Source organism: Coturnix japonica, chromosome 18 (genome assembly GCF_001577835.2).
Source record: "Coturnix japonica isolate 7356 chromosome 18, Coturnix japonica 2.1, whole genome shotgun sequence".
In the NCBI taxonomy this organism is placed as follows: domain Eukaryota; kingdom Metazoa; phylum Chordata; class Aves; order Galliformes; family Phasianidae; genus Coturnix; species Coturnix japonica.
Genome location: NC_029533.1, coordinates 519,461 through 528,389, shown reverse-complemented (window position 1 = coordinate 528,389; position 8,929 = coordinate 519,461). Strand labels below are relative to the sequence as shown.

At 41.4% G+C, this 8,929-nt stretch overlaps 1 long non-coding RNA gene across 8 annotated transcripts in view; it reads right to left on the bottom strand.

The window, feature by feature from the left end:
- The window catches only part of LOC107322053, a 74,776-nt gene extending 66,167 nt beyond the window's left edge, over positions 1–8,609 (bottom strand). For 4 of the 8 annotated variants that reach the window (XR_004309243.1, XR_004309244.1, XR_001558780.2 and 1 more), the window contains exons 1-2: positions 8,404–8,609; positions 7,860–7,918 (exon numbers count right to left, since the gene is read on the bottom strand). This is a non-coding gene — a long non-coding RNA (uncharacterized LOC107322053). The remainder of the gene's footprint in view (positions 1–7,859; positions 7,919–8,403) is intronic. The other 4 variants (XR_001558779.2, XR_001558790.2, XR_001558786.2 and 1 more) reach the window with 3 other exon arrangements.
- Between the last annotated feature and the right edge of the window lie 320 nt (positions 8,610–8,929).

Sequence of the window (8,929 nt, the reverse complement as noted above, 5' to 3'; positions counted from 1 at the left end):
GCTTCACAAGAGTCATCCCCAGAAGCGGTGACAGGCTGTGTCAGTTGTGCACAAAGCTCTGGAGGTTGCCTGTGCCAGGAAGGATCGCTTGTCATTTGTCTCCTTCATCCTCAGGGCCCAAAGCTCAAAATAACCCCCTCTTGCAAGGCTCCTGCGTGGGGCCGGGCCTGCTGCTGTAGATGAGACGCCTCCATGAATAGCACTGGAAGACATTCCTCAGCGGGTAGCTTGCCTTCTATATTCTCACTGCAACGTGTTGCCGTGCAGGAGCTGGACAACTGTGCTGTGTCCTAAGAATGGCAGGTGCTATTCTTATCCCAGAAAGTCTTGCTCCGTCCGGCACAGCTCCTTTCTGGGCTGAAATGGTAACAGTCAGAAGCCGGAGCAGCCCCCCTCTAAGCCAGTGGAATGGCAGTGTGTGAAGGCAGCGCCTGGGTGCTTGCCCTGCTCTGCTGGGATGTGCTGTGCCACCAGGAGCACGGCAGCTGCACAGGTACTGCTGGTGTTCAGCTGGGAGCGTGTGTGTTGGGGGTGATCATCTCTCCCAGGTATCAACAAATGAAAAAGACCAGCAGTTGCTCTCGGAGTGCATAGCTGTCTCTCCTTGCAGCCTCAGTGGCTGAGGGTGAAGTTAGAGGCAGAGCTTGCTCCCAGCTTCAGACGCTTGCAGACAGTTCAGTCCCCACAGGCAATCAGGTAGAGGAAGTCAAGGCCCAGAGACATCAGCTGGGAGAGTAGCTGCGCCTATCCCCTTGCCCCCTGGCCTGTTTTGGAGCACACGGTCCCTGTGAGCTTCTTGCTCAGCCTCGGGCTCCAGCAGCTCCTGTCAGTCACAGGGAGCTCACACAGGCAGCCGTGCTCTATTTGTGCTCCGGGCACAAGTTGCCAGCAGGTGGCAGAACGGAGCCACTGAGATGGACCCTCCTTTGGGTCGCATGTGCTACCAGCCAGCAACCAGCTCTCACTAAAAACTGAGCTGACACACAGGCTTACTAAGTTTTCAGGGATACGTGGCTTTCCAGGACATTAATGGCAGTTAAAGGTGGGAGCACAACAAAGGTCTCGATGTTTCATAGCTTTCATGGATGCAAATACCTGAAACTGAGATATCTGCTACAAGATTGAATTCCTCTTTAGCACTAAGCATTAATGAAGACATGCTCAAAGATTATGCATACAGTTTGTTCTAATTACACCATAGTGGTTCACACAGACCTCAGGTGATTCAGCAGCTGGGTAACAACATTCCCTAGAGATGCTGTCTGCGCCAAAGAGAAGAAGATCAAAATAATGAGAAGCTTCTGTAAAATGAAGAAATTGTCTCCAAATCAAGAAAGAAATTTATTGAAGAGGATCAAAGCAGTTTTGGGAATATATGACAGAGAAATGCAGGTTTTAGCTGTCAAACTGAAAAAGAAATGAACTGAGGTCTGGATCAAATCACATATTGGCACTGTGTTACAGCCACGAAAAAGGGATATTTTGATGTTTGTGAATATGTTCCTAACAATTTATTTGGTTTGTCTTGTTGTTTGGATGCTATTTTTGTAAGCCTACATTGTTTCTATAGAAGGAAACAACTTATATTTCACTGAGTTGGACTGGTAGTTACATGAATGTGAAAATTGCTAGCTTTATCTTATAGTTTTTAACAAAATAATATCATATTAGTATTTACCTTAATTTAGAAATACCTTAAGTATGTAATCTATCTTACTTGAAAATTATCCTATTTGAATCAGAATTATAGAATCCTTAGAGCAGGAAGGGACCTCTGAGGACCATCTAGTCTAACTCCTGTGCAATGCACAGGGACACCACAGCTACATCAGGTTGCCTGTAGTCCAGTCTCACCTTGAAAGTCTCCAGGGACGAGGTATCAACCACACTAGGAAATCCGTTCCTGTGCCTCACCACCCTCATTGTAAAAGATTTTTTCCTTATATCTACCCTCCCTGAGGTTAAAGCTATTTCCCCTTGTTCTACTACCACAGACCCTACTAAAAAGTCTGTTCCCTTCTTTCCTGTACCTCTCCTAAGATACTTAAGGCACTGTTTTCTGATTATGTGCCATGTGTGAAGATCAAGGGTTGATTTACACTGAGGCACTATTTTTGGAGTGAAATTGCCTGTCACCTGATTGCTATTAGTGCAAAGGTCCTGAGAAAAACATTGGTCTCTGGTGGTCTAAAGAAAGATCTCTCAGAAGAAAGCTTAAAATAGGTGTAGATGGTGCACTCATATAGAGCTGCTCTTCTGCATGGTCTGAATGCATGATCTGTGTTTAGTTGCAGCAGCAAAAACAGCTGCAAATATTACCCTTCAGACATTTCTCTATGTCACTAAAGCCATACCAAATGGTTCACACTTGATCTCCTGATAGGAGCTTGAAGAGGAAAACACACAGTACCATAGCCTTCCTGCTTGGGTTTCATGACAGTGCTCTTACATCTCCAGCAGAATAGACACCACCACCTTCTCAGACCAGCAGCTCCCTGAAGTCAGCACAATGCTGCTTGAAAAAATACAATTCAGTGTACATGGAAGGTTTGGACATGAGGCACTAAGGGATAAAATGCTGGCTTAGCAAACATGAGAGGCAAACCATAGTGCAGTCATGAGATACCTCCGCTCTGAGGCCCAATGAGGCAACCTGCTCACAAATGGTACTGGTCAATAGGAAAGCTTGACAGGGAGCTGAAGACACTGATTTGGCATGGAGATGATATACACCTGTGCTGCCTAGCAAAGCAGTGACCAAGTGAAATGGTCACTGAAATTTAGCTGATTAGGCTAATTTAACTTAGGCTAATTTTATATCAATGACAGTAAAATCTGTTATCTGTGAGAGGTATTCTTCCACAGACTAGTCTCCAAACTGAAAATAAGTTTTAAGAACATTGCTCTTTCAATGTAAATAATGAATATAGGAATAACCAGCAGAAAACATTTCACGTTATATCAATACTGTATGTTGTTTCTGCAGATATGAGTGCCTTTTATAATTTATTACTATGACTTTTTAATGTTCAAAAGCCTATTTTTATTTTTTTTAATAGATAAATAGATCTATCTGAGGGTAGGGATGCCCTCTAGAAGGATCTGGATAGACTGGATCACTGGGCTGAGGTGAATGGGATAAAGGTTCAACGTGCCAAACAACCAGGCCAAGATGCCCTTCATATGACCAGATTAATCAGCCTTTTCATTTGTTGGGCTTATCACTGGGTTTTCCCAAGAAATCTTTCCCAACTTCTTTTCTTATCCATCCTTTCTAGCACTGCTCATATGGAATGATAGCTAAAAACCCTGAAGAGGTCTTATCCATATAAACCACAGTTATTCAGACTAGATAAACTACACCAGGAACAAAAGAAAACTCTCATCATAGTCCATTTAAGCTGACACATCATCCAACTTTCAGCAGAATAAAGGGAACTATTTAAATGGAAAATGTCTTTACCATCCCCAACATCCATTGCTCAGCCACATCTTAGTAGAAGTGTCAGGATGAGGGGATTTGCTCCAGAGAATTAGTATTCTGGCATTTCTCCTTGTCTCATGCCAGCATTCCTGAGAGGTCTTATTTTACTCAGGGGTATGAAGCTACACATTCATTGTCAGCCTGTTCATTAAGGATCCAAGGGCGCAAAGATTCCTCTTGGAATGTCCCATAAATATTAACAGCATAGCTGAGAACAGCATTTGCAAGCTGCAAATCCCATCAGGAATGTTCTTTAAGATTACTGTAAAAACTAACATCAAACAGTAAAAAGTACTGAACATCTTTTATTATTAACAGGACACATGTATGTTTTAGCTTTGTGTTCTGTGAGCATTTCAGCATTGACAAAACCTATTTTGTTGCATGTTGACTGTTTCTTTAGCTGAAGACTTGCCATATCCTATCACACTCACTCCCAAGACAAATTATTATAGTAACTCTGTGCATGTTAAGTCCACTTCCCAAATCAATGCATTAAGAAACACAATTTGGCAACAAATATGTTTTCTGGGTCTGGTACTTGGCTAAGTTTTTGTTTGTTTGTTTGTTTGTTTGTTTGTTTTTGCTGGGTTCAGTCCACAGAAACAAAGCTATTTCTATCACCAAAACTGAGAAAAACCTTGAAAACATTCAAATATTAAGAGTTTTGTCCTTAATTACAAAGAGAAGCTTTAGATCAGAAAATATTTGAAACACAAATGAATTTTATGGAAATCCTAGAGAGTCTTTTGTTCTGTGAAGTATGTATCTTCTAGTGAAACATGTCAGCAGAGGGAATCTAATCATACATCACTTGATTTTCTGAACAGATGATCTGTATTTTGCCAAAAGCCAGAAGGAGAACCTTGAGTTTTCCCCACTTCACAGTAGAAAATGAAAAATTAGGTGATCTGTGTATGACTCCTTACTCTCCATCTGTACAGGAAACATGATCAAGAACAAAGGAACAAAGACATACAAAATTTAACTCCAGTATCTCTGGTCATAATGGAAGCTAAGTATCTCTCTGCCTAAGACTGAACATTGTTGTCTTGCTGTTTATTCAGTGTTGTGTGGTTAATGTCTTACACCAATACTTAAGACCTTTTGTTTCCTTCAATGGAATTCCAATAATCATATTAAGTGGTAAGTCCCTACTTAAGGGAACTACAGTGTAGGATATCCACTTTGAATCCAAAAAATAATCACAGAATATATTTAAGAAAAAACATAAGGTGATGTTTCAATTAAGATCTTTCATTGAAAGATCTCACAGAGTGAATTGCCTGAAGGTTTTATTTGTAAAGTCTACTTGCATTTTTGTGTTTGATTTCTAGAGGCTACAGCCTGCAAATGACTATAATGTATTGGCAAAAACTTAGAACTGATGAAATGTGGAAATGTCTATGGAAAACCTGACACACTACTATGCTCAAATTAACAAGTCTTTATTAGTTGTCTTCAGCACTGCAGAAGAGAGGGCAGGACATAGGAAAGCTTTGTCCCCCCTGCTTCAATATGGGTAGGGTGAAGTCTTCTGAAGAGAAGACTGGACCTTATGTCATGGTTTTGTAATTTTGTAATTTTGCTATCAGTATTCCACATTATAACATCATGTCAAGTATGGATACTTCTATTGAATGTGCAGTCCACAGAAGAAGACTACATATCCCAGAGAACAACAGGAGTAACAATAAGTCACGGGACCAGGACTCTATATAATCTCGTTCCCAAGCTGGAGTGCCCTCCTTCTTCTCTCGAACTTCTTGGAGAGTGGGAAGCATTCCAGCCGTGTCGCCTAGAGTTCACAGTAGGCCTCTCGGTTTTCGGAGACTCTCTCTCTCTGTTTCGTTCGATTTGTTAGCCTTAATTATATTATATTGTGTTATCTTGTATTTCGATATCATATTTAGTAAAATAAGTTTTTCCTCCTTAGATTGTCGCTGTTTTATCCCACTCCCCTTTTCCCCCTCCTTTCCGGGCCCCGGGGGGGGGGCCCGCGGGGTGGCTTCCCCTGTCACGGGCATAGGTAAATCTAAATAACCCGTGACACCTTATCTGACAACAATTAAACAGGACAGGAACATGATGAAGTAACTTCCAGAGTGAGTGTGAGAGATGCAAGAGAGAGATCTGAACACAGGGCCTGCAGCATGACTAGGGAACAGCGGTCAGCATAGCAGGAAGCAGGCACACTCAGGTATCAAAAGTGTAAGGCAGGAAGACTTCCCACAGTCAGGAAAGCTCTGCACATAGGAGACTTTGTAGAGCTTGTTGAACTCAGACAGCTAAAATCTTACAGCTGGTGAAAGACCTAGGTATCCAGTGTATAGAAATTTGACCTAATCATGTTCATCTTCCAGGCCCTTTCAGAAAATCACAAAATGGCCTGGGTTGGAAGGGACCTCAAGGATCACCAAATTCCAGCCCCCTGCTGCAGGCAGGGTTGCTAACAGTCCTTTGTCCCTATGATTAGCTCAGGCTCTGTCAGAGGTATTCTGGTGACACCTCAGTAAAATTTAGAAGTTGTTTTGATTATACCTTTTTTATAAAAAGACTCCAGTCAACATGGAGCCTTAAAGTTGTGCCCAAGTACCCAGGTACTTGGCACAGAAGGCAGCCACATGCACTTTCAGCAGGAATTTCTGAAGTTCTATTGTTCTGACATGAGAGCTCCTTATTTTGAAACTCATGGGATGAAAAATAGGTGGCTTCTTATGAACTTGAATTTGACATTTCAAGCTATGCAGGGTAGATGACTGACTACCATCCATGCCCTGCCATGTAACTGGTTTAAATAAAGGACAGTGAAGATAGCTACACCCCTATAGGAAAGCGCTGCAGGCTGTGTGCTTTCCACTAAATGCTTTTAGGGTCCACACTCTTGAGAGTCACAGAGAAACATTCAAATAAGAAAATGTTATGCAGGAAGCCAGTGTGAAATGATAATTCACAAAGACAAACTAAGTTTTGAGGAAAAGATTTCTCAAATCTCTCATCTACTTTTCAACTTCAATGTAATCAAATTAGACACCAAGACATCTGCAGCTCCACAGAATGCACTGCATTCCCACATCGCTCCTACAGAATGCACTGCACGTTGACATGTTGCATGTGCAAAAAAATATGATTGTGGTGGACATGCAAATTGGCATGAAAGGGTACAGAATTTCATCACAAATGTAAACTTTAATCCCCAGAGGACACAGCTCCTCTTGGCACTTTTGTTTGTTTCTCTGAAATTGAAATGTTAAAGAGAAAACAACCAACAAGCAATCAAAGAACACTCTATTCTGAAATTGCCAGTGTTTTAACAGGTCTCCCTCTTGGATTTTGACAGGTACCATATATGAGATTAGCTAAAGCCCTTTCGGTTCCCAAAATTCGTGGTACATCACCTTCTAGTATACATGTGGTACATCACCTTCTAGTATACAACACACATTTTTGCATCCAATTCCTATCCTCTCCTATAGGCTCTTTACTCAATTCTTCCTCCTCTCACCACATTCACTATCTTGCATTCTTCCATCTCATCTTTCTCACTCAGTCTCTTTCCTCTCCTACTCACTTCTCTGATTTCAGTCTGTCACAGAGCTGTATGTCAGCCCTTCCCCTGTCCATGCTCAGGGCACTATGTCTTTCCCAGCTGCATTCACAATCAGTTCATGCAGGGCCACAGTCTATCAGAGGAGCAGCACATCTACACAGGTATTCTAGGTTCTTTCTGTGGCCTTGAACCTTCTTTAATTCATTGTTAGGGCATCAGGCCCCCTGATTAATGGGGGAGGAGTAACTGAAGTGAACTGTCCCCAGTCACAAGAGATACTATCTTCTGAGTAAGCTCCTAAGCCTGTTTTTCAGGCATAGGACTGTTAAACTATAAGAGGTTTCCTACCTAACAGAAGCTGAGTAGTTTTTAACATTCTCCAGCATCTCAGGGCTCAGCAGAAGGGGCTGTTAGCTGTATCTTGTGAGTTTTATAGGCTTCATGCTGAGAGGGGCATCAGTAGTTCACTTGGAGTCATGAAAGCTAACATACTTTTAATCTTCATCTGCTGGCAACGCATCTTGTTATCCACACAGTCACTTTCCATCTTCGTCTTTCCAATGCCATGCTGATACGGAAACAGTAAAATCTTGTAAGGCACAGATCACAACTGTTTTACACTGGAAGCTTCTGAAGCTTATTGACTGGAATGAATTCTCTTCAAAACAGTTTTCAGGAAAAGTTGCATGACCGAAAACAACAATCACACTTTTTAATTCAAGGAATTATACTACAAAAATTAGAAATTACTGATGTTGAACATTTCTTTATGAGATGAATCTGTAAACTAGGAAATCCTAATTTATTGCCCATTGAGCAGATTACCTAGTGGATAAGCCAAATCTCCACAGCGTATCTCAGTTATTGCGACTGTACCAGGAAACCTAGTGAAAAAGAGGGAAGCTAATGAGACTCTCGCAAACACTCTCTCTCTGCTGCGCTGTAATTTTCTGGCTGCCACTGTGCATCCTGTTAAGTTTTACCCTAGAGAGGATGCAAACTGAATGTAAGAGATAAGCAGTATTTTCAATTACTCCCTTCAAGTTGTAAAATAGAACAGATGAGTGCTAGATCATTCTTTTCCTTGGTTCACTTTGGTCAGAAGACTTAAGAACAGTGGCCACTGGGTTTCTTCCACTGATGACAGTACTGAAACCAGTGGATAACAGCAATGAAAGAAAGCACTACTAGATTGTGAAATTTCTTTCCAGTGGAACATGGCAAGGTCATGATGTCAGTTCAGAATGTAAACCTAAAAGCAAAATTCACTGTTTCTGCATGAAGGCTGCAGAGGGAAATCTGTGCCTATATGCATATTTTCATTTTAGTTGTGATCTGTTGCTAAGTATTCTCTCTGTGTCTTACTAACCTTAAAGACCAATTGTGGAAAAGGGCTGGCAGAGAACAAGGCAGCTGCATGATCCCTTTCTCAAGATGGTTCTATTTTCAGCATGCCTGAAACTCTTCACCTCCACAGGAAATGTCAGCACTGCAGTACCTTGCCCACACATGACTTTGAAGGACATTCTATATCCAAGTCTCTCTCATTCTGTCTCTTCTCTTTTTTGTGCAGTAGAGTTCATCCCTGTAGAGACAGGAACAGAATTGGGAGAAAGTTAAGTTACTAGATGATCTAGTTCATTATTCCTTTTCCAACATCTTCAAATCTGATCCATCCTTCTTTCCTAAACCTGTACTGGGAATTCTTGTCAGTCTTGTAATCAACATCACATGCTGTGTCACAGCTGCCATTGATAGCAATCATTTTTCCTTGCTTAAAATATATGCATTTTATTATAATTCATAGAAAAGCATGGAATTCCTTGTTGATGATAAGAACTGGAAAAAGAAAACTGTATGTTACTACAGATTTTAAAAGAAATGTTGTTTTGTAT